General features: G+C 40.8%; 1 protein-coding gene across 2 annotated transcripts in view; it reads right to left on the reverse strand.

The window, feature by feature from the left end:
- Positions 1-26,951, reverse strand: part of tmem132e (transmembrane protein 132E) — a 442,995-nt gene that overhangs the window by 107,839 nt on the left and 308,205 nt on the right. The window lies entirely within an intron of this gene.

The raw sequence follows: 26,951 nt of genomic DNA on the forward strand, positions 1-26,951 counted from the left end.
TACAGTAGTCAAGTCTTGTAGAGACAAAAGCATGGATTATCATCTCAAGTTCACTTGTTGACACGATGGATGGAAGTTTTGAAATACCAAAGAAACAATTCAAACAACCAGTTCAGTAGCTGTTGCAAAACCGGTGTCCTCAGGACCACATTTTGATTTTTGCCTAAAATAATGGCCACCATAACATCACTCTCAATTATTATCAAAGCAATACCTGAATTATTATCAGGTAGCCTGCTGTCAAAGTTGGGTCAGTTAGACACTACTTGAAAATATGGGGTGGCTGCGGCTCGGGAGGTGGAGAAGGTCATCTACTAATCAGAAGAGTTGGTGGTCCACTTCACAGACACTCGACCCCAAGTTGCTCCTTTCAGTTAGAAAGCACCTTTCTGTGTGTGTGTGTGAATGGGTGAATGAGACATGCTTGAACGCTCAGTAGAAAAGCCCTATATAGGAACAAAACCATTTAAAAGAGGCAAAAACACCAGAAAAGCAAGAAAAAATTTCTGTCTGACAGTTTATTCTTTTATCTTGTGTTTTTCGGCTGTTCCCTTTAGGGGTCGCCAGAGTGGATCGTCTGCCTACATCTCATCCTATCCCCTTCTGTCACACCAACCTCTGCATTGTCCTCCTTCACTACATCCACAAAACGTCTCTGGCAACTCTACATTCAACATCCTGTGCCTCGTATCTATCCGCCTCTCCACAAACTGTCTGAAGCTTGCTTCTCTGACTTTGTCCCTAAACTGCTCAACCTGAGCTGTCCCTCTGATTTATTTATTTCTAATCTTGCCCATTGTGGTCACTTCCAATGAAAATCTTAGCATCTTCAACTCCGACACCTCCAGTTCTTCCTCCTGTCTTTCTGTCAGCGCTACTGTCTGAAAACCATACATCATAGCAGCTCTCGCTACCATCTTGTAAACCTTCACTTTCACGCTTCCTGCTATCCTTCTGTCCCAAATCACCCCTGACACTTGCTTCCACCCGCTCCGCCCTGCCTGCACTCTCTTCTTACCTCTCCTGTGCAGTTTATTTTTTATTTTATTTTTTCTATCGATGCCATAAATCAGTATTTTTTATTTGCTTTGGGAACAGATGTCAAACGTCCTCCTGTGAACCAAACACAAAAAGCAGAGAGTGAAGAAAATAATCTCACGTCACATTGAGCATGTAATCATTCCAGTCCTACTGCTTCCACCTCTTCATGCCTGGCTGTAATACTCGCCGACCTATCCTCGTGTCAACCCCACCTTAATGTATTTCCGCAGGCTCCATTTAAATCACTCCGCTCCAGTTCCCTCTATCCTCAGACTCTTCCCTTCACTCCCCTTTGTCTTCATCTTGTTCTCTCCCCTCTTCCTTTTCTGTCTCCTTACCCGGCTACTCTAATTGCCTTGCTTTGCCAAATGAGCCAGCCAATTGTGCCTCGAGTTAAAAGCTGATGAGGATCCTGCCCTATCCAGCCCTCCAACTCGTTGGGCTTGGGAAGCTAAATAAAGAGGAGAAAGATGAATAAAGCTTGCCGCTGAATGCAGATGTCATCTTCTCTGCAATGACAACTATTGCCTGCGACAGGCAGCATGTTGTCGTATTCCAGTATCCCATGAGAGTCAAGTTTCTGGCACCCACAGCTTTGCTGTTTTAAACCTCATGTCAATGTCATTTCATGGATCAACTGATGTGCATACTAGGTTAGTGATACCTCAGGGAAAAGGAAACTTTTTCCGTCTTGTACACAACTCAAATTTCTCTATAAACTCAACTGTCTCTAACAGTATTGGGAACTTTACTGGGTGATAAACAGTGAACGCATAAAGGAAAAGAAAATGACACAGCTGGCAATTTCAAAAGCTCTAAGCTGAAAGGCATGGAAAACGTATGAAAGTTATAAAGACAATATTTGGCACATCCAGTTATAGGAAGCAATATAAAAACCCAGAGTTCAATAAACGCTGTTTATTCATGCCTGCTCCTGCATCGCTGAGCTATTTGGTCTCGGTCTTGCTTGCTTGCTGGCAGAAACCAAAGAAAAATGTGCATCACGCTTCTATTAATTCACTGATTGAAAGATGGCCTCACATTTAGTGTCAACAAGTCTGATCTTGCCTATTTGCTATCCTAAACAAATGTCCTCTTTCAAACACCTGCTTGCTATAGAACGGGGGGAGCAATTAATCTACCCAAGGCCCACATGAGAAACTGGGAATCATGTGGAGGGCTGCATCACTAAGCTGCCCTCAGTTCTGCTCAATATTAATTTGATCTCTTTATAAGCTTATTGCTCCAGTCCCAGTGTCTCGTGTTGGCCCTTGGGAAAATTAATGGCCCACCTCTGCCATAGAAATTCAGTGAGGAAATTACATTGCTGGAAAGCTTTATGTATGAAGTAAATATTCTCCTATTGCAAAATCACAGCGAGGTCACCTGTTGCTTTGAGAAGTTCTCATTTTGAAGCCTTGAGCCGAGCAAATTAGCCGTCGTTGTCTGAGAAGCTGAGGACAACGCACACTCATATGATGGTGACCTATCCAGAAAAGGCTTTGTCATCCTTGCTGAAGCTAATGGGGACCATAATTTACAGACTGAACAGTCTTGATGTTTAAATAAGACTTGAAACCGGTTACTGAGATAATAAACCAAGCCGTTTCTGAGATCATGCATTAACAGAGCAGTGGGTTCATATTCTCATAGACTTCTATAGAACAATCAGAACAATAGCAGCCTGTTCTTTTCCTCTTAGCACTCTGTTGGTCATAACAAAAAAGTAGGTTTCAGACAGTCTAATAATGCCGTCAGCATTACCCTGTTAGCATAATATTATTTTTATTCAGGTTAACAGCAAATCAGAAGATGTGACAGTAGGGGTGGGCGGTATAAACGGTAGACGGTAGACACGATATGAATTTCGCCAATGGTAGAGAATAGTGCATGTTGATGACGTCATCAAGCTGCACCTGTTTCGGTTGAACGCATCGACAGCTGTGTCACTACCCGATCCGTACTGGAAACCCGATCGGTACCACGCATGTGCGAAAGGTGTCTACTTCCGTTTGAAGCATTTTACAATAGTTACGGGTCAGAGTATCTGTTAAGATGTTAACAATAATGAAACATTTCAATATAATGTAGACAAAAACGAAAAATAAAAAGATAGTTACGGATCAGGAACGTTGACTGTTGCCATGTTGGCAAAGAGAGGAAGTGACGTAAGATTTGCGGATGCGTGGTACTGTTCGGGTTTCCGGTACGGATGGAGCTGACAGGTGGGGAGAAGGAGGAGGTGCTTTTAAGAAGACTGGTGCAACGTCGGTCATATAGACCTGGTTTGAGTTTAAGCAGTCGGATGTTGAGCAGAAAAATATCATCTGCAAATTATGCAGATGATATTTGGCGACAGCCATAGCAAAGAGAGGGAATACAAGTAATTTGTTTTATCATCTTAAACGAAGCTCATTTTGCAACATGAGGAAAGCCAAAAACTGCGCCTTCCACAAACGCCCAGTCAGTCCAGTCGAAAGCAAAAAAAGCGGCCCTACACCTAACCCCACACACCAGCGGATTGATATTTTCCAAGACTTTTCCAAAGGCACTCCGTATGAGAAAATGAATCAGCAGTGGATGTCACAAATGCCATTACCGTGTACTTGTGGTGCTGTCTCTTACAGTGGAGAAAAGCGGCTTTAAGAATATGATTAGGACACTTGATCCACGTTACGAGGTACCTGGCTGCAAACATTTTAGCCGAACTGAAATGCTCAAAGTATAACTTAAAAAAAAAGAAGTTTTGCACAATAAATGTTCTTAAAAATGGCCTTCTGTATGTTTTTGAAGTGTGTTTAACCCTAACCAGCTGTCACCTGCAAGAGAGCATTCAGTTACAGTATGAAGTCCCTATACTCTGACATCAATCTCTGTCACTCTCTAGCACAAGCATCCTTAATTACAATTAAACAACTACAACATTCATTTAAATAGATTGTTATGACCATGTTTTTTATCTTTTCAGAAATTGTCTTGAAAACTATTACAGAGTAAATTTTAGCTAGTTAAGCTTGCAAAATTGCAGTTGGTGTTTTGGAGGCTACCCGAGTAATTCGAATACATCTGAAAAGTTCAGTAAATAAAGAAGGAAAATATATTTGTATTATTATTAAACGGCTTTCTTTTATCTCCATCAAATATCACTTATTATATTTCTTTCACGATTTGTGTGCACGACTACCATAAACCCAATACTGTTATATCTTGCACATACAAATGCTGCAGCTGTACCTGTGTTGTTTACGCACTTTACCCTGCAGAGGTGTCTTCTTTTTATGGAGCCCTGCTGGTGCCATGCTTAAAGCTACAGAGTAGCTGCTGCGTGGGTGGCTATTGAACACAGACTACAAGAATTGGATACACCTCGTGAGAACATTTCGACCAACTTACACAAAGAAAATGTTTCTAAAAATATTTCCCACCTGCCTCTGAGTTCAGATCAGTCATAGATGATCATTGGCTTATCGCTGATAGTGATCCAGCTCTCGAGTGAGGGTTTAAGGATCGTCCTACAATGATAAATGCTGTGTAAATAAAAATACACCCACTCCTTTCATACTGCTGTCTCTGTAGCCAATGTGAAATTCTAAATAAATGCTTATATGAGTCAGTTTATATATTTATATATCATGTTTACATGCATGTTACATGTCTTATCAAAGACTGCATGACCTGTTTTAAGAAAAAAAGAAATCCTTGCACCCTCAATTAGACATACAGTATCCACAATATATTTGCTGCCAGTTTTAAACTGACTTGGCAATATCTCAGTGTGCTGGCATCAAAATGGTTGAGAAACCACCTCAGGGAGGTGAGCACAACAGGAAGCTTTCAAAAGAAGAAAAAAAAGAACTGCCTTATTCATCTCATGCTTTAAAGAAGCATAGCTATCCTGTATCTGTACTAGACACTCAAGCATTGGAATTTATATTGATCTTTACAGCTGACTCTGAGACAGACAAAATAGTTGAGTTGTTCCTTCAAAGCAAGGTAGAGCAGCTTTCCTGTCTGATTCTGATAGGCCTAAAGTTTCATTTTAGAGCTGCATCAGTTACATGCTGTTTAGGGATTTTTTTTTTAAATCCCTAAAATAATTTTTCATTATTTTAGCTTTTTACGCTTATATGGTGAATGTGGGCAGACTCAGCTTTCATTTCAGTTTCTCAACAAAAACACTGCATTAACCTTTAAAGATATCTTTGGATAAAATTAACATAATCAATCACAACTGTTAAACAACACTGTCATGAATCCTGAGTGGAAGTCTGCATGCTACCAACACCCTTTGTGACGATTTGCTGTGTCTCTGGCTGTTTGTTTGTGTGCTGCTTTCTTTAGCCTTTCATTTGACTTCAGCAAATGAAAATCTCAGTCAGGTTGAGACCGGTATTTAACACAGCCTCTGCAGAATATTCCACTTCTCAACCTTTTAGAAACTCCTGGGTTGCTTTGGAAGCATTAGAAGGGTTATAGCCCTTTATATGGTGAACCACCATCCAGTCAGTGTTGCCCTATTCTTTACATAGACTGAACCTATTGCAAGTGGTACCAATATACTGCATCCGCCATGTTTTACAGTACATGAATGCTGCTCAAGAACTGTTTTCATGGAAAGAATCCTGCGATCATCCACCACCGGTGACTTTTGTGAATCCCCAGGTCGTTTTATGTTGCCAGGTTCACCAATGCATTTCTCTGAATATACAAAATTGTTGATTGGAGTCTTTACTGATGCTTTGTTTTTACCTCATGAACAGGTTAAGAAATAACAAAGTGTACAAATCTCCATGAACTGTCTTCTAAGGTGCACAATTACATTTTAGCAGCTGACAGTAGGGGACTGTGGAGAATCGTCTGGTTTTCCTTAATGATGAAGGCAATTTTACAGTTGTGCTGTGTTAAAGAAATCTAACACTATTCATACTGTGTGTGCAGTTGTGTACGTGATGTTTGCGAAGCATAAAACAAGCCATAGCCTCTTTAACCTAAAGCTTGGCTTTCACAGAAGAAAAACAGTGCAAAACCAGGATTAACTCATTATTCATGTCCCTTGGTTTCTTGCTTAGCAAAATTAATGTGACTATATTGCTACAGGACATGATTTGTCTGGTGTCTGGTGAAACTGTAGTGTGTTTTCTGCCATGTGAGAAAGGAAAGACTGAAAATACAAGATGGATTAGAGGCGCGAGGAAGAGATGAGGGGAATGGTAGATATCAGAGGAGAGAAGTGGAAATAAGAAGCTGCAAAAGTGAGACAGGTAGGAAATAATGAGCAACACAATGACTTATCAAGAAAACATTTAGACAGTACAAGCTACTAGAAGAGTGTGAGCAATTTGGACTGATGAATGTGTGTGTGTATACATGTTTAGACGTCTTTGTGAGGACAGAAAATTGGCATGCCACTATACTTCTGGGGACCAACAGTCACTTATGGGGACAAAATGACCATTTCCACGGGTTTGGAGGCATTTTTGAGGCTAAAAATGTGATTTTAGAGTCAGGGTTACATTGAGGTTAGGGTTAGGCATTGGTTTTTGATGGTTAGGGTTAGGGTAAGCGGCTAGGGAAAGCATTATGTCAATGAGATGTCCTCACTAAGATATGAAAACGAGTATGTGTGTGTGCGTGCGTGCGTGTTTTAGAGAGCAAAAATAGGAGTAACATGTAAGCAAGCCTTTAAAAAAATGTTTAAAAATCAGTTTAAATTCAAATCTAATGTGATATGTCCAAATCTATTCAAGGCCAGCTTTCTTGCTCAATTAAATATGAAGCTTTTAAATATTAACATAAACCCGTGGTCATAGCAGACAAGGTCAAACATAAAAACAAAGTGAGTCATCTGAAAGATGGAAGAGTGTTTGCATTACTTGCAAATATTGTTTCATTCAGTGTGGTGAAGTGGGACCTTTTGATATTTAACAGCTGATACTCCTGTTCCAACTTTTAATATCATTCAGTGGCGAGTTCAAGTACCTCTTTTAGAGATGCAAGGCCAAATCCAGACAGCTCATAAACAGGAGCAGTTGTTATAGAAATGTTTTGGGGGCTCAGATATCTGGATTTTGATCTTTCTTTATAATTTCTCATCTATAGTCATAGCAAATTTTGTGAGACCTGCAATTCTAAACGAAAAGGCTCCCAGAGGCAGCAAAGAAAGTTGCGTTTGCTAGAGCGGTGGCAAAGTGGATGTAATTGTAACTGACCCTGATGATGGGAGCGATTGCTGGTCATTAAACCGTAAAATACCAGCCAGAGTATGAGATAATAAATCTCCGACAAGAACATGAAACTCAGCAAAATCATCCAAGGCCAGGACTGTAACGGCTGGGGGGGGTGTTAGTGAGGAACCAGGCCTGAATTTCAATTGTGTCTCTTCCCAAACTCCATATGATACGCGTATACACTCTGAAGCGCTTAAAAACACATTTGCGCACAGACACTGTGTAGTGGAGTCGATCTGCTCCTCGTTTGATTACGTGTGCATAAAGCGTGTCGCTATTAACAATGACAGTAGCAACAACGGTGAGTCTCCTTACCTCTTCAAAGCACGAAAACATGAGAGCACTGGGCTGGAAGAACATCCCGACAACGTCACGGGCTCGGCCAGGACACTTGGAAGTCCATGTTTTACTGAGCTCTCACTGCCAGCTTATGAAGCTCGGCAGCTGGTGGCCCGACATTTACTTCTCACACTACAAGCTGTATTTTTGGTATTCAGGCAGTGTGCAAAAATAGAGCATCATATTCTTTTGTGTACCCTGACTTCTATCAAAGTCAAGCTCACGTCTCCTTTTTCTCTGCGCTTTCGCAAAGCCCGGCTGAGGTGAAGGCAGCTAAAGATAAAGCTGGATGTCTAGTTTCTGGGCAGAGACTCACTCCACATTTGGCACATATGGATTCATTTCTCACCTTGACTCTTCTGTCTGTGCTTTGAATGATGCTACAGTAATGCAACACGCTGCTGGCATTTTAACGCATGAAAGGACTGTGACGTATGCTGGTTTCTGAACTACATGTAAAGGTGATGTAGCGCTGTAGCTTGCAGAAAAGGTGAGACTGATTTTAGCTAAGAGCATGGCAGCAAAGAAAGGCACACGCTTCATGTACAAGCTTCACAGCCATGCAATTTGTTTCAAGTATTTGTTAGTTTGATTTGGCAGATGTTAACAACCTACTGTTGTCTGTAGCAACATATCCGTGTTAAATAAATGTTTGTTTATGAATGTCAGAAGGGGAGAGACATTTGGACACATTCCCCCGCTGTGCATTATAACTGTTAAAACAGTTTGTGTCACATAAATGGACTGCTCAGCTGTCAAAAGTACCTAAAAAAGAAAAAAACACACACATTATGTTGCCTTTTCCAGTGGTACCGTTTTATTTTTCCCTTGGCAACTAAGTAACTAGCATTTGTCTACCAAAACACAAGCACACACTTGTGTTTTGGTAGAAAAACATGTACTTAGTCTTTCACAGGACTGCATTCCCATGAAAAACTAAAAACACACATCTGTAGTTAAGGGGGTAAGTAGCAGCCAGTCGCTGATAATCTATCTATTCGTTTAACCCATCATTAGCAAGTGTGACCAGGTTTATAAAAGCGGTTTGGCAGTCTGGTGGTCTGGAGCATTCCAGTGTGTAACACAATGCCACAGATGTCCCAGCAAATTCAACTTAATGTCCGACTCTGCAACGCCCAGAGAAATCGCTAAAAACATCCCAGCACCACATGTCAGATTCTGCAGTTAGTATGTTAAATGTTTAAATTCATAACAGTATAATTAGAAAAAGCTTATGTTTGCAAAATTAAATTTTCGGATACAATGTCTTTTGTACAGATGACGCCAAAGTGGAGTATTTTGGTTGCCAGTATATCAGACAAAACACCTCAACTGTGAAGCACGGCGGTGGAGAGGTGATGATTTGGGCTTGTTCTGCAGGCACAGGACCCGGGCACCTTGCAGTCACTCATTAGCACCTTTGTATCCCAACTAGAGTCAAATGTGAGACCTCCTGGTGTATAAAGTTTGGCCAAATATTAGGTCACACAACAAGCACAACATGAACATCAAAGGCTGAAAAACAATAGAACGAAGGCGCTGCCGTGGCCCAGTCAACTCAACCTGACTGAAAGCAACAAAGTAAAGAATAAATGAGAAATTCAAGTCACGTAGAAAACAATAACTTTGCTTTATTGCTGCTAATGCTGACCTGTTTTTCACCAGACTGCAGAAAGTCATGTGAACAGCAGGTAAAAGCCATGCTCTCGTGTGTGCTGGAACAGCTGGACATGGTCAAGAATAATAGGATTTATTTAAATGACCACAGGAGGCGATTACAATACTGAATGTGTGTGATGTGAATATTTTAACTCAGTTCAACAACAGTTTTCTTTGTGACTATGATGAGTAAACCAGAAGGTGTGCTTTTAACGTGTTGTGTTTTATCTGGAGAGTAAAGATTAAAATCCCTGCTAGTGCCCCTGTGACCCCTGTGCTCTGGCACTGATACCAAAAGAACACCCTTGAGGCACCTAAACCTGATTTTCTTTTTATCCTTCCAAGGGTAGACAAACTTCTCAAATGTTAAAATGCTGATTGATGTTGATTGCAAGAACACAAACAAGAATAAAGGGATGATTTTAAAGGATGAGTTAATAAATGTCAGATTCAGGAATAAGCACCAAGTCAGCTCACTAATTTGACTAGCAAGACTTTAGTCAGTATCAAACAAGTACTAAGGTCTGACACTACCCCACAGTTTACAGGTCTAAAAACTGAAGCCAGTGTGGAATTGTCTTAAACCTAAATTATTTCTAATGGCCAGCAAGGGGAGACTTCTCCGTCTGCGAAAAGACTTCTGGTCCAGTAGATATCTTAGGGGAAATTACCCTTTAGCTCCCTTGATTTGTGACCTCAGTGCTTTGCTGATGAGTTTTTTGGACTCCTTTTCTAGTTTCATGGCTTATACACAACACAGTTTACACTCTGAATCCAGGAGGATATACGCAGGGAACACTTTGGGGTGGACTAATGTTGTGATTGACAAATCACTTCTGTATGACCACGCAGTGCCTCCTGGTTTTACACAAAATCATTACAAAACACTAAAATGGCCAATCTTGATGGACTTTACTGAGCAGTGAGTGATGTGATTGCGGCTCCGTCCATCTTTTATGCACTTTATGGTTCGGAGCAAAGCAACAATGTCCGTGTTTACACCCAACACCCGGCAGCAAGTTATTGCTTGCGTCTAGACACAAATGTGTACATTAGTACACCAGCAAATCAGAAGTGTTTACAGCAAGTCTGTGATAGTTAGCTGATACTGCAGCAAGCGAGCTACCGAGCTGGATTTAACTAGACACAAAATCGATGAGATGAACAATGTCGAAGTGATCGAGTGGAAGTTAAAAGATTTGGTACCACTACAGTGTTTCTGTTAGCAGAGAGGGGAGCGCGTCTGTCTTTCCTCTGTTTGTTTGTCCCACTTCAGTTGACAGGTGTGTTTCCACATAGCAATCTTGCCCTGTGAAACTTGTATGGAGTAAAACATGATAGGCGATGGGCACACTGGTCCCAGGTGTGCTGAGCTCTGTAAAACACAAAACTATTCCCCTCTTCTTCCTCCACAGCAGATAACACCGGGCCCCAAGGGAGGCAGCGCACAACAGCCACGGCACCAAGAGGTGGGGACACGGGGTGTTAGAAACCTGCTGTCAGTTCCGATTGGCTTGCTCGCCACCACTGACGCTCTCTAAGGGTCCACTAAGGTAACAGAATCTAGCGTCTACTTGGTTGAGGACAGACAGGCAGGAGAAAGTGAGAGGCAGGAAAAACAAGAGTTTGATGGCCGAGCCTCCTCCGCATCCACATCTTCAGCCCTGCTGTCACCTCAGTCTGCTGGATTCATTAGGCTTCAATTAACAGCAGCACATGATAAGAGGAGGGGTATTGATGCTGCTTAACGAGTTAATGCACATGCCGTGTGCTTGTGAGAGCTTCAGGAAGAGTAACAGATTATGCAGTCTTTGCAGTTTGCCTTTACAGAGGTGCAATACTAACTTGTCTTTGAGCCTATTCTACGCCTTCTGTGTCATAGATCAAGTTTCTCAGTAGTGTCAGTACATGAGCACAGAAAATGGCTACTGATGCACGAAGGGAGTCTGTGATATTCTGGCCAGCGAGGACTGCATTATTACGCGAGCCACTCACTGGGGCTCAGAGAGAACACGAGCTGAAGCCAAACAATCCTCTGCCACTCGCTATGAATTCAATTTCAGCGCGTGTGTCTATCTTAGGTTTCAGCAGGAGAGAATAATTAACCCCCCTTCTTGTGACATGTAGCAATTTCCTTAAGTAAATGAAGTGCTAACATTCTGAACAAATGCATCCAGACACCTTGCTGGGTTAAGCTCGTTGCCTGGTAACAGCATTTTATAAGACAATAGTAAATCCTGATTTGATTTGAAGTCGATACATTTTTGCATTTAAAATCCCAAAACATCCGTGAAGAGGTCTTAGAGAATGGTCCAACTCATGAATTTAATCATGCAGTAAATAATATGAGTTAATAGGCTTAGTTTAACACTAATTTAGACAGATATTGGAAACATTTTTGAGGGGGAAAAGTCACTCTGGATATTTGTAGCAATTTTAGGCACTATTCATAATCATTTACAACACCACAGATTTCATTCTTGAAGGAAACTTTATACATATATACTCTATATATCTTCAGCCTCAGCTGATCTGATTCCTCCTGATGTGAACTTTAATATTGAAGGTTTTGCCCATCATATTGCCTGACTTAAAGAAAGTGCCCCGGCTACAAATTCCTTTAGCGAAGCAGGAATATCAGTCATTCTTTGGGCCAAAAGGATCATTTTCTTGTCAAAATGACTTTGCAGTGCAATAAATACAACTTTGTCTGATCTCTAAAACAGAATCTCGGCAGATTAAAGGGTTGATGCAAAATGGCTTAAGCTATCAGCTTTCCAGGGCATGAGTGACAAATCACATGTCACAATGGCACGTGAGAGGGCTCGAGTGGCATTCAAGGGAAGTGGTAGGAGATTGGACAGAGGAGGTGTTTCCGTGCAGGGATTTATGCAGTATCACATATCACACTCACTGCCATTTAATAGGCATAATGTAAATCACTGCACAACCCCAGTTCCCAAAAAGTTGTGCTGCTGTATGTAAATAAATATAAATAAAAACTGGATGGCAAATCTTATAAACCTATATTTTATTCACAATAGAACAAAGAAAACATATAAAATGTAAAAAGTGAGACATTTAAATATTTCATGAAAAACACAAGAAGCACGCCGCCGTGTTTGCTCTTATTCAGTATATATTCATTTTTTTTCTTTGTTGTAGTGCAAGTTTTAAATGTAGCAGATGACAGATGTTTACTCTGATTACACAAACATGTGGGAGTAGGTAATGGATAACAGGTACTGATTTGAAATATTTGGACATGAATAACTTTGTGTACCATAACTATTCTACAGTTATACTTCTAACTAGGCAGCTGAATACTTTCTTTAATGATATAACACATTTTGGGGTCAACTTGAGAGAAAGGCAGATGTGAAATGTAAAGGTGAGGTCAGAGGTCAGATATGACTTTCTATATGTCGACATATACATGCTACACTTATAGGAATCATAGTTTCTAAGTTATATGTCAATTTTCAACCAATAATTCATTAAGTGGATCTTGAAGACCTTGATGCATGTAAGCCAAATTTTAATGGATTGTTAACATGACCCCAGCTACACGTCTACAGTTTTATCAGAATTTATTCAAATATTTTTGAGCTATTGTCTTTACAGACAGAATCCCACACAGGAGCTAATTAGCTACTTTTAATTTGATGGCAGCTAAACATCTAAAAATACTGTATGTAAGCTTTTACATACATTAATAGAGCAAATACCTGGATAGATCGCCATGGTTTATGTAGCTAATGTTTTGCTAAAGATCCTGGTGTTTGTGTCGCTTCACCCGGTTAAGAATCATATCAAAAGGAGGTGAAACCAGGTGGACTTTTGAGACTACAACATCTGCTGAATGGAAAAGTCAAGCAGAACTGTGTTTAGACCTGCATAGAAAATGAAGACACTAACACCCTGGGATAAACTTCACAGAGCTGAACCCCTTCGGTAAACAGAAATATTTGAATTTTGATGTTGGAAAATAATGGACGAGGGAGGGGAAAATGTTATTTTCTCTGGCTGATTGAATTATTACAATAACCGGGGGGGGAAAGGAAGCTTGGGCTGCCCTCACATACATACTTACACCATTACCAGCTAACCAATCAGAGGCAGTTTTTGAGGGTCCTCCAAACAACAGACACTGCATCCTATTTGCAAAGCACATGCACGCTGCAGGTGTTTACTAGAAATTAAGAATGTGAACATTTGTTTTAAAAGATTAGATACATTTCTACACTGCTATAAATTTGCAAGAACATTTTCATGTTGCAAACCTTGGATAGGTGTCACATTCATTTCAAATAGCTTCCACTGTGTGGGCTGCAGTACTTAGTGATTATTCTGGTCTTTGCCGTTGTTTCATGAGTGGGTAGGTGGCTAATGGGGGGCTATCTTGATGCACTAATTAGCTGTAGACACTAATAAATACTAAGCAATTTAAACTTCCCGCAGAAATTTTCCTTCATTCATAGCAAGTAAAGGACAAAAAACAATATATAATTGTTTGAAGTGAAAAAGCTGAATTAAAGAAATATATTCTGTTTTGATTTATTGCTCATATAAAACAATTTACAACTGAATTGCTCACACGCTGATGAATCAATAAACTTGCACCTCCTTAAGATAAAACACTAAAGCCTTTATCAAGGTGAAGCCTAAAGTGCTGTTGACTTTGAGCTGGAGAAAAAAAGATAAGCCAACCAGCTATAAGACAAGTTTGAAACACAGGGTTGATTTACAAAATCCTTTTCAGCAATTTACCACTTTCCTTGTCTTCTGCACTCTGCACTCGAATACCTCCTGATAATGAAGTTTATGGTGGTACTGTGAAAGCAGAATAGTGAATTTTATGTCAGGAAGAAGAAAAAAAAATTGAGAGAAGTGCCTTCAAGCTTGAGTCTGAAATAACAACACTGCTCTCCATTTCTCTTGGTCCCTCTGCTGCGGGATGCTTTCTAGTGCCTCAAGAAGAAGAATTGCTTTCTTAGACAAAACACTTCCCACAGAGGAATAAACAAAGGCAACCACAATCCTTAAAACCTCACCACTGCAGAGAATTATGTTTCTTGGATATGCTACCAATCCACTTCAAACAGACAAGTTTCAAAAGAAAAGTTCTGTGCGTGCCAATTTTAGCTGGGTTGTACAATGCCACCAAATCTGCAAAATTAACATGATGCCCACTCTTCTTAAAATGTAGAAGAAAGGGGGAAAAAATTAAATCTGGGAGTTCATCACTCAGTTCAGAGCTGTGAGGCTTGAGTGCTAAACAGCCATTAAAGAGCAGGGGAGGGCATAGCAAATGACCATAACAAATCTGCCCTAGTTTGCTGGGAGGCATCAATTTTGAGGAGTGTGCTCAAAATTATTCTAATTTAAATCAGCCTAACATAACAACCTTCCAGCAATGGGAACCTCCACTCAGGAGCCCACTCCTCCCCCAAGAAGAACAAAGAAATGAGATGAAAGAGGAAAAAAGGGTTTCACAGACGGTGGTATGAGGAATTGAGCTTCACTGTGTGCGGGGGAGGATGCAGGTGGGAGGGGAACAATCAGTCTTGCTGCGTGGTGCCTGAGACGCTCAAGCAACCGCTCCTACAAATAGCACTGACCACAGACACATGCAATTTGCAGTTGTTAAGATGTCACCTCAACATTGTAAAAGAGACGCATTTGAATCAGCCAGAGGCCGGGAACACACTGTGAACCTTTCTTTGAACTCTCTTTAGCCCCCTTGACTGCGGCATGCATTATGTTTATACAAGATATTCCCACTGGAAAGAGACACATTAAGCAGAATAGCTTCTTTACCCTGACGTCGGACTACATACATCTGTATCACAAATCATTACTAGAGACTTCCGTATAAATATTTAAAACGTGCAAATACATAGGAAACGGATTTAAAGTTCTGTATTGTATTAATGTTGCAAAAAACTCCGTCAATCATCTTTTTTTGCATATTCAATGCAGGAGCCAATCCCAGCTGCCATGGGGCGAGAAGCAGGGACAGGTCATCAGTCTGTTGTGGGCCTAACACAAAGAGACAGACAAGCATTCACACTCATATTCACACCTATTAGCGATTTAGAATCAGCAGCTAACCTAACCCCACTAATTGCATGTGTTTGGACTGTGAGAGGAAGCCAGTCAACAAGAAAAAGACCTTCTTACTGTGAGGCAACAGTGGTAACCACTGCTCCACGTGCTACCAATGACCTATTTTCTTTGTTAATCCCGAGTTACACTATAGTTACATAACAGTTTCTCATATAAACACATGTTGGACATGATCCAGTGGTGGTTAGCCCTTAGCCTGACAAGAACAAGGTCGTGGGTTCAAATCCACTAGCCAGCTGGGACCTTTTCATGTACCATTTGGGTCTAACTCCAGCTTCCTCCCACAGTCACTAGACTTGCATGTTAGGTTAAATGGCGATTCTAAATTGGTCATAAGAGTTTACTGGACTTTGATGTTGATTATCTCTCCGTGCAAGCCCTGTGACCCGTCTCAGGTGTACAGTGCCGCCTGCTGTATTACAGCTGGGATAAGCTCGAGCCCACCCATCACTCTGAATTGGAAGATTAACAGAATATAGTTATACATATATATACTTATCTTTTACCTAGCATAGTTAATACTCCATGTTTTTTACACTGCGTCTAGCTTTTCTAAATTTTCCACAGTTTTTGTCTCTTGCTTAGAAAAGCTCAGCTTAGCTTTGATGTGTAGGTATGAGTTGCGATAATGGGGTTAAGTGTGGGATAACCTCCCAATTTTTAAAGCAATATCAATTCAGCGATCTCATTGGATTTTCTAATAACGTTGCAACCAAGACACAAAGAAATCCCTGTGCATGTGTGACAGAAAGACCACATTTAACGCCCTGGGATGAGAACGAGTGGATTTAAACATAAGAAAATTTATGACCACGAGCCATGTTGTCAGCCAACAACCATATGGTAGGATTAATATAGCCCTGCAGCCCGCAGCTCCCTCAGGCCAGCAGTGAGGTGAAAATTTCCCATGTTGGCGCTCATGAAAACATAGCTCCTCCTGTCTCGCTGCTGCAGGTTAGACCACCTGGGAAATACTGTAGAAGTGATCACTGGAGTCTAGAAATGTCTTTGTCCGGCAAAAATTCTCTTGCCCAGTGTCTAACTCTAGATAATTATTACAGACTTTCATTTAAAATTCTCAGTGTGGACCCGAGTGTCATACGCCAACTGGACTTTGAGTTTTCTGCGCCAAATAACCGGCAGATGCCATCAGGCAAAAAAAAGAAAGAAAAAGAAGTAATTTAACTTTTCAAGTTCTCCAACATGACAGTGAAAATAATATGTTGTCCCTCAGTAAGAGGGAAAATTATAATTTTAAGCAATATGGCTTCTCTTGTGATTGCATGCCAGAACACAATATTGGCAGGCGGGGAGTGCCACACATGGAGTTAAAAGCTTCCTGCCGCTGGAGTACATTATCGCAGATGCTAGAATGAACACTGCCCTATCTCAAATGGTAATACGGGAAGAGTAAAAAATAAGTGATGAGGCGTATCATGCAGACTGTGCCACCAGGAGGAAGTGGAAAACCCAATTCATGCATTTACAATTATTAGATTAGCAGTCCTGGATGCTGGCCATGTTTTATGAATTAACCCAATCATGTCTTTATCCAAATTTCTTCCACTGAGGATGGTTAGTTTCCCATGAGCTCACAATACATTATTTCAGCCATTATTAATTTACCATTGCTTCCATTATGCTGCGTAAAAAGTGGAGGAATCCTGCCAAGGTGCATTTATATCGGGACGGAACAGCGCGGCTTTAACGGGCAATCGTGAATAAAGCCTGTTTTTACCTCTTCCTCTCATCTCTGTTGACTCACTCACTTCCAGCCGTTACTGTTGTCAGGGAATACGATGTTATGTCTGAGTGCCGTTGTGGCATTGCGACGACATAAAAAGCAACAAAAAAAAAAAATTGCAGGGGGACTTTTGTTCTTTCCAGATCAATGCAAAGCAACAGCAGCATGTTTGCCGTCATTGTCAAGTAACAAACAGCTGCTTCATGTTAATTTAATCCAACCGCACAAGACCTAAAGAGCCCGGCTTACAGGACAGCAAGTAAACAGTCCATCTCTTGATCTCTGTATACAGGATTTGATGTTCAGCTTTCCAAATAACAACTGCGAAGAACACTCACTCAAGGCAGAGAGTGCATCATTAAAATCAGAAGTTAGTTGCGGTGGGGGGAAGATGCAACTTCTCCACACCACTGCCTCCTTTGAAACTGTAGCCTACTGGGCAGCACAAGCCTTCACGCTGGGCAGAGCCGTGTCTATTACTACAGATTGGCTCTGCAAATCTCTTGGCTGGGATCATAAAAATAATTAAAAAAAAAAAAAGGGAAGATGGAGGTGAGGGAGAGAAGGAGAGATGGTAATAAAACCTCAACAATTTCTGTGTGTGACAACATGAAAGCGGGAGGGGCCGCCTGCTGTGAAAATATGGCTTATCATAGTCTTGTCCCCCAAACCACCTTAAAGGTTTGAAGATAACCGCATGAGGCTACGTGCCTCTTGCAGCAGATGCTTCGCTACCTGCCCGTCAATCTGCAAACACTCTATTACTCACGTACAAATTTTCTACATTATTTCAATTCCATCAATGAATGTCACCCAAAATTTGTCAGAGAAAAAAATAACGCTTGTTTATTTCTTTAATAAAGTCATGCCAGACTCATTTCAGCTGCATAAAAAGCGACTCGTCCTCACGCTGGGTAACTGATTACAGCACATTTAGCAGCAGCTAAACACTCTTGATGGATGAATCGGTCCTTCCCAGATGCGCGGGGTAATTTAGTCCACTCTTCATGGAGAAACTCTGCTGCGTATGGGCATGTGTAGATTTTCAGTATCAACCGTTTGTAAAGTTAGTCTTTAAGCTCATCTGTCCTGGGAGAGTTCCGCCAGATGTGCTTTCTCCTAAACTTGACACTAGCATTGATCCCACTGTCTCATAATGTAATGACTGCAGATTAAAGTCATCATTTTCTGGTTTTATAAATGTTCTTGGGATTTCCTGGATTACATGCTCTGATATCTCTTCCTTCTTCTTCTTTTTTTGGGTGTTCCCTTTAGGGGTCACCATAGCGGCTCATCTGCATCCAAGTCACCTCATCCCAAGCATCCCGTTCCCTCTATCTCTTGAAGATAGTTAGTGTCAGCAGCCGCGTTACGGTGGGTCAATTATCAATAGCACTTCCATGCTGTCCATATTTGAATAAAACTACAAAAGTACAATATGCTGTGATGCGACAAAAGCAAATAAAAGGCAGCTCTGTTTTTCAGAGATATTTCACAACTCCAGCACAACCACACACATTTTCTGGGACGCTAACGCTAAGCATAAACCTGTCCAGATGAGAACAATGAAATGTGTTTGGAAGCACTACACACACACACACATTTGACAGTCCAAAGATTTAAAAGCACTTTCATTTAAAAGCTTGGGAAAATGAATTTACAAAGATAAAACAGTTAACTTAAGCCTGTGCAGTAAAGTGAAAAACACCCTTTTTCATACCTGAGCCAATGCTTGCTTGATTACCTTGCAGACGGAGGAAATGAGGAGCACTGAGCTTTTGTCAATTTGTCTCCCAGGTTCCCTCTATAAACCAACACTCTGCAGGAGGATCTGGCAATATTTAAATATGCACTGGAGAAAAGCACAGAAAATCCTTCGGCCTGTCTCTATTTATTCATATTTTACACCAACAGATTTTTGATCACATAAGACTGACTACCATATAAGGAGATGTCGATACGCTACGATGCACAGAAAACCCCTTCACTCGCCTTGACATTAAAGGTAAAAGTGTGTTACAATGAAATGTGATTTTCATACCACATAAACATAGATCAGCTAAAGCATTTTATAGTTTCTGCACCATTTCAGAAATCACAATTAATGCTTTTAATACCTTTTTAAAAATGAAATCAATGAATATGGAAATATATAGAGCACCTTATTTCTAAATTTAAGCACTCAAAGTGCTTTCTGCTACAAGTGTCATTCACCCAATCACACATTCATTCAATGCTTTGATCTACACCTAAGTACGTTTATCTATCATTCAAATACACATCAGGGGTAACTCGGGGTTCAGTATCTGGCCCAGAGATTCTCTGGCACATGGACAGGAGGGACTGGGGACTGATTGATAGATGACCTACTCTACGACTGCTGGGCACGCAAAATAATATTGCTACTACATTAGTTTGCATATGGTTGAGGTTTACTTGGAAAGGTAAAGTTCTAGTTTTACAAGCTTGTCATCGATAATGTTTGACCTTGTGCTTACTTTTCTTTTAGTTACAAAACAGTCTGTGTGGGTTTTGTCGATTAAAGGAAAGAAGACTTCAACTTAAAGCATGCCCTTTGCACTCAGCTAAGATTCGACACCTACGGTTACCATTAACCTTGCCCTTAACCAAACTCTTCCCATGCCAAATAAGACAACAGCTCACAGTAGTACACAAGTATATGCCAAGTAGGATGTTTTTTTTTCAAAAGCAAGACAAAGTGTGAACATTAGCCTTTTGCTTCTAGTTTCTAGTGGCATGCAGACTGAGTTTTCCCATCTACCACAGATTAAACTTGTGAAGAAGACAATGTCTGACAGATTAAGGAGCTAACTGCTAATCACAGCGTAATTCAGGAATATTACAAACAGAAGCTAAGTTTGTTGTCTTTCTTTGGATTTATTTCACACCTGAAGCAACAGACAGCAGCAGGAGATCCCCACATGAGGGTATCCAGATGGAGAAAAAATTTGCAACAGTACTGATCCCAACAGTGTGTCCTCATCTATTCCAGTCAACACTACAGCGGTCCCTCGTTTATTGCGGGAGTTACGTTCCAAAAATAACCCGCGATAGGTGAAATCCACGAAGTAGTCAACTTTATTTTTTACAACTATTATAGATGTTTTAAGGCTGTAAACCCCAAAACGTTTCGTCGACATGTTGTGTTTGTTGGGGGAGAAAACTTAAAAGCATACATTACAGCACTTCAGAGTCACACTGTTAGCGATCGAAGATTTATGTAAATTTGACAAGCTGAATGCATTCTGTACTGTACAGGAGACACGGCACGAGATTGATTGACAGTGGTCTACAGCCAATCAAGACGCAGAACACAATGTGCTGTACAAAAAAAAAAAAAAAAACATGGAAAATTGCGCACAAAACAAATCAGCGAAAACAGCGAGGCCATGAAAGGTAAACCGCGTTATAGTGATGGAGCACTGTGTACGTGGTGTAAAGGACGGATGTAGCTACAAAGGTCTCATCCGTTGTTTCCTGAAATCCTGTTTTGGAGTCATTACCTTGGTATCAAAAACCCAAGGATGGGTGGGTGTGACTAACATTACTCGTTCGCTGGCTAACGACTTATAATTGACAAGTCACAAGTGCCACAGATAGTTCTCCTTTTTGAAACACAGTATGTCTCACAAAGGAGGCTTAATTTGGAGTGACTGAGTCCATAAACATATCAGGAAAGTTTTCCCATAGACCTCTACAGGAGTCAGAGTGTTTCTGGTAGCCTCCACATTTTAATGGCACGTCAACATTGGCTTAATATTTCTGACCCAGCCATGTTTTACTCCCATCCATGGTACTGTGCAAGTACTTTCATTGGTATCAGCATCACGTTTGAATTTCTAGTATTGCAACAACTAAAATAATAATAATAATGGATTGGATTTATATAGCGCTTTTCAAGACACCCAAAGCGCTTTACAATACCACTATTCATTCACTCTCACATTCACACACTGGTGGAGGCAGCTACGGTTGTAGCCACAGCTGCCCTGGGGCAGACTGACAGAAGCGAGGCTGCCATATCGCGCCATCGGCCTCTCTGGCCAACACCAGTAGGCGGTAGGGTAAAGTGTCTTGCCCAAGGACACAACGACCAGGACAGAGAGCCCAGGGATCGAACCGGCGACCTTCCGGTTACAGATACGCTCCCCAAAATAAGAGTAAATTCATTAATTACTTATTAATGTGAAACAACTAAAGGATGACTAGAGAGCTGTTGTTTATGAGCTACTGTTTCTTAATTCTCTTATCTGTTAATTAAAGTATAGAAACACAGTAGATACATTGTATATTACTGAAACTACTTATTGAGGTTTCACTGTGAGATTAATGAAGAAAAAAGTAGGTATTGTACCATGTTTTGCACACAATCCCATACTCCACATGTCAGTATTATTGGGCTTGGATATTTGCTTTTGTTTTCTGTGGCACAGAACAATCTTCTCCACCCTTGGGCCCAGCAGGATTGAAGAGATTAATGATTAAGATGTATAAGACACTGGTTTTATAATAAACTGGTGAATAAATCAGCGTGCCCAAATGAGAATGTGATACGTTTCTCAACTAATCTGAAAAGATGTTAATAAAAATGAATAATGTTAACAGACTGAACTGATAGGGTGGAAAAGTGATGAATATGTAGCTATTGGTACAACGCGAGGAAGCCTAATGAGTTTTTAAGGTTACATTTGACCCAGATGAACTCTGCGGTTTTGCATTGAGTTAGTCTAATTTAATGGTCAGTGTTTATTTGTCTCAAAACCAGCCAAACACTCGGCAACATGCTGAGCATATCAGAAATGTCCTCAGCAGATTTAAAGTAGGAATCTTTCAAGCGAATAAACAAGAATTTCCAAATCAAAGTTGCTCAGCTTGCCTATTCAAGGTTAGAAAGGGGTTGAATTACTCTAGTAATAGCCAAGCACTGGAATAAACCTGCAAAAATATCTCCACTTTCCCCGGCACAGAGAGCTGACTCATGCAACTTTCTTTAAGCATTAAAAACTAACTCAAGTTAAAACAGCTCATTTCATTAAAATCTTGGCACATGCACTGCATTCCCCTTTTGAGATTTGTGTCAAGGGACTTAAAGTTGATGATGGTAAATACTTTCCCCTTCTCACTGCTTGACCTCAAATAACGTGCTCACACTTGAAGAAGGAGGAAGGAATCGAGCAGCGTTAGCAGTGGCGGTGCAGCCTGTACTCTGCGTGGCCCAATAAGAAAGGCTGTGTTTTGCCTTGTCATTGTAAAAGTGGAAGCACTTTGAGGCGAGGAAGATTCTCCTGGCTTCCGCCTCTTTTATCAGAGATGAGTGCTGATAAACAGCGGTTCTCCGTGTCACCCGATGTGTCCTGACAAGACGGCCCATGGCAGAAGCATCACGTCTGCAGTCATATGATCTGAACGTGTGCACGATCCATGGCGAGAGGTCCTGACATTTCCCATCAAAGCGTCGGGAAAAGACGAGCTGACACTGACAGCGACAACGACACGTGGGACAAGAAGCGGAGCACGACCGCAGAGCTGGCAGGAAGCAGAGGCTGAGGTCAGGAAGTTTTCTGTGTTCCTTACAAGGAGCAAGTAGCCATCTAGCTGCTGGGGATGAAGCCACTGCTTCTGAATGTGGGTCACTCTCCCTGGATTCCACTGTGCTTTCTCTCCTCGAGCCTTTATTTGGAGCCAGGGCATTTGAATACTGCATGTTATACCCAGGGCTCCGGAGTACAGCAAGGTTTCCAAGAGCCTTGTACTGTGCACATAGATGAGGATGTGTGCACTGCAATGCGTATTTGTTTATTGGGCAAGAAATGTCAGTGAGTCACCAAAATAAAAATTGGCATCTCCACATTGTCTGCATTTATATGCATGCAGTGACCTCGCCGCTGTCGTATAGAATTTTAATTCAGGTTACGCAACATACGCGAATCTCTTTGCATCCTGCAACTAAGTGTCCATATGAATAAACAAATTAATAAAATATCTCTGGCTGTCCACCAGCTGCAGCTCTTGGCAAAGCAAAATGGAAATAATTATCATTTCATTAGCTATAGTTGAAATAAATTATAATACCTACCAATGTTCACAGATGGCAAACCTAACGGATACGGGGACAAAAGCCCATGATAACACACAAGCTTTTCCCAGTGTTTTCAATGATCTGTCAGAGGAATCTGCAGTTGGCTCATTGAAATTACTCATTGTGTCATTTTTAACGGAACTTTTGTGGTTTAATTGAACGTGTTCACTGCCGAGAAAAAGACTGGCTCTTTAACTACGAAATGGTCCACTGTATTCAAGGCTATTCACCAACTTTATCTGTGTACTGTGTGGTGGAGACAAAGCTTTTATGCTAAGAGCTACTCTCTGTGGTGTGTGCAAAGTGTAAAAAGAGCCGTTTTGTCAGCCAGAAATGCAAAACAATGAACGGACAGGGGTTATGTCTGTAAGCTGCAGCTTCTTTGTGGGCCAGTTACTACAAATGACACCTTTCACATTATATGCAGTCGATTCCACCATTGGACAAGTGGAAAAACTCAAGTGAACCACTGTTGTGCTCGAAACTGTTTACCACCAAAAAAAATCCACAGTAGGAAACGTCACTGTTAAATTACAGTAAAGTACTGGCATCTCGCTACAGGACTCTCAACCACGGCTCCATTTCTAGCTAAACCTTGTCACTGTTCAAACTCTAAACACAACGTAACATCACAGCACATTTACAGTTCAATGAGTCGGGTTTGTACGGTTTCCTGTTGGTTGTTTTTCTCGTGTATTTTTAAAGGCATTTGGGCTTTGTAATATTTTACTAGTGATGCTGCTAAAAACATTACTTTAGTACTGTATATGATGAAGATCCTTTCCAAAACAATGCGATGGAAAAGTCACTATCTGTGAAACGCTGTCGTGTATAACCGAAATGATGCCACTATCAATTTACGGGCGAAAAGAGAAGATACGATTTTTAAACGACACTTGAAATGAAAAGCAAACAAATCTAGAAAAGCCGTGTCAGCCCACACCGGGGCATGCTAGACAACATTACGGCTACACATACTATTATTGCATTGCCATGGTAACTAAATTTGACACACCACTACTCCCTATCCTGCTGCATGACAAACACTCACGCCGACACACACATTGCACGTTTCTGACAGCACCGCTGCGGCCGTGGGAAAACAAGGGAAGATTCCACAAGTGGCCCGTCTCTCCGCCGTCTCTCTGCCCGGCATGCCATCGTTTGCAATAACAAGTCAAAGACTTTCAAAGCTGGACAAGTGAAGAGGAGAATAATTGGAAGGAGCGATGGAGTGGCTAAGGGAGAGTCAGGAGAGGAGGCCTCCTGATTCATCTTTAAAGACACTCCTTATTGCATCTTTAATAATTTTCCTTGATGCGCTGGGAAGACTCGACAGTTCACTTCCACAACTCTTGAATTTACATCCTATTGAGGCAAGTCGCTCACGAGGCTCACGCTGGGCTTTCTTCTCCAGGCCTCATCGCCTTCTTAACTCTTCTGTTTTATCACTCCTCATTTCCATCCCTGCAAGGCTCAGAGAGTCAGGCTGCCGAAGACTTGCAGATGTATATGGATGCTAACACGCTCAGCTAAATGTTTTAAGAGACAAGGGGATATGACAAAGCTTCGGCTCATATTACAGTCTTACTGTAACTTTGTTACACCACATCTTGAGTGAAAGTGTCCCACAGTTAGTCAGTTCTCTGAAACTGTTAATGAAACTGTTTCGTAATCCAGTAGAAGTTAGCATCATACATTTTAAAGAGAGGGGAACTTAAAGAAAGTAAGCGTTGCTCTTATGGTGTGAAGAGAAATGCTTGGAATTCCTGGGGGGGAGGTGGGACTCGAGTAAATAGCTCATTTTTGTCTGGCTACAAGAAGAGCTGTTAGCATATGTTCAGATATAGAAACCAACATCAGCTCCAAAGCCTTAAATCACAATTTGAGAATTAAACTATTCTGTTCATTTTATAAAAATATGCCAGCATCACTGGGTTCATCAGATGTCTCCCTGCAGGTTTCAAAAATCACATCAGCTGGTAGAAAGAAATTGGACAATGTGTGTGGGCCGTGGTATTTTTGCTACTGCTACCGCCATTTATACATGTGTGCTCCACAACTACAGCTATTCTAACTTTTATCCCTGTAGTGAAATGATTTTATAATTGCTTTTTGCATGTTTCCCCAAATAAAGGTCACTAAAATGATATTAAGTAGATCATTAACTGAATTTATTTAGGTAAAAATACAGATATCATAAACATACCCTAATCAGACATTTTATACAGGTGGAATTTCTGTTCCTGTCCTTTTAAAGGATTTTAAAGGATTACTGTTGCCAGTATAACAGTACTGCTTTTCACTATAGAAATGTCATCAACTGACACTGAGTCAAAAAAGACATTTTACTGTGGGAACAATCATAATTATACAAGTAATTGCGTTACTGAGGCTTAATTAATCATAGCTCATTAAAAGCAGATAGCTACCATAACGTGTTTAATATAGGTTTCACTAATCTTTAGCGTTTCGTTAACGTTCCTGTGTTCATTTCTGGTGTTCTTCGTACATACAAGTGCAAAAAAAATCCAACTTTGTCAAATGCATATAATAATATATCCTCTAATCCTGGGTACTCTGCTGATAACTGAGCAGAACTAAGAGCTACAGAGACCAGAGTCCTGCTAAGCTTCACACTCTCTCTCCACTTTTCCTGCAGGCAAATGGTGAAATTTAGAAACTTTAAGAGAGTTGAGAGTGGAAAAGCTCAAATACAGGAAGGCAGTGAGGGACACTTGTGTCATGAACTATTTAGTCCCATCACACATGCTCATCACTAACCACGGAGTTATATGAGTGGTGTATTTTTGTAACAGTAATTGTCTGAATGGCAATGTAGGACACTCAGAAGATGTGAACGGGGTCACTTGTAATGAAGCAAAAAGTTACAAATCTACACGCCCAAATATTTTTCCTTATGTTGCCTCCAACCACTTACATGTTAATAAAATGAAGGCATTAAGAATCCATTTGCAATAATAAAACGATATTATTTGCATTAACATACACGCTGACACAAAAACGTGGTTAAACATCCATTTATATATTAGTCAGTGTTTTATTCCCAGCAGTGAGCCGGACGTGTAGAATGAGTACAGTATGTGAGCATTAAATGCCATAGCAGAAGCCAAATCTGTATGTGTTCCACAGCTACAACTATTACCTGGCCTTTAAACACAAACTGCTCGGAGCAGCAGTTCACTGCAAATGATTCATAAAAAAAGAAAAAAAGAAGAACTCTTTGGCTGGAGGCCACCATTTCTGAAGGTGAATCTTACAGTGCTGCTTAACCCTCTCTTCTTCCCTTTATCTTACCTGACTTTAATTAGTGCTGGCACATCATTTGGCTAAGTGAAGAAGAAATGAATGAGAAGGATGAAATGTGTGTTTACATCCTCGTTTGTCTCTTTAGACTTGAAATGAACATAAATGGTCATGTAACTTGTGCTTGAAGCCTGAAACAGAATATTGTGAGGATTGGAATGAGATGACTTTGGTTGCACTTCTGCGTACACGGTGATCTTATGCTGTCATTGAATGCAATTGATTCCGAGATTCGTCTAATAATGCTGCTTTGAATTAAGCTGGTTATTAAGACTGTAATGAATGAATCCATCGCTGTGGTAATTGGACATGTAAATCCTACGTTTCCTTTAAGCCTATCCACTGGTGCTCAGCATTCACACTGTAGCTTTGTTTACAGACAGTC

Source organism: Mchenga conophoros, linkage group LG10, assembly GCF_057382185.1.
Source record: "Mchenga conophoros isolate Kocher_MC1m ecotype Shallow Benthic linkage group LG10, M_conophoros_male_GT1.1, whole genome shotgun sequence".
Taxonomy (NCBI): Eukaryota; Metazoa; Chordata; class Actinopteri; order Cichliformes; family Cichlidae; genus Mchenga; species Mchenga conophoros.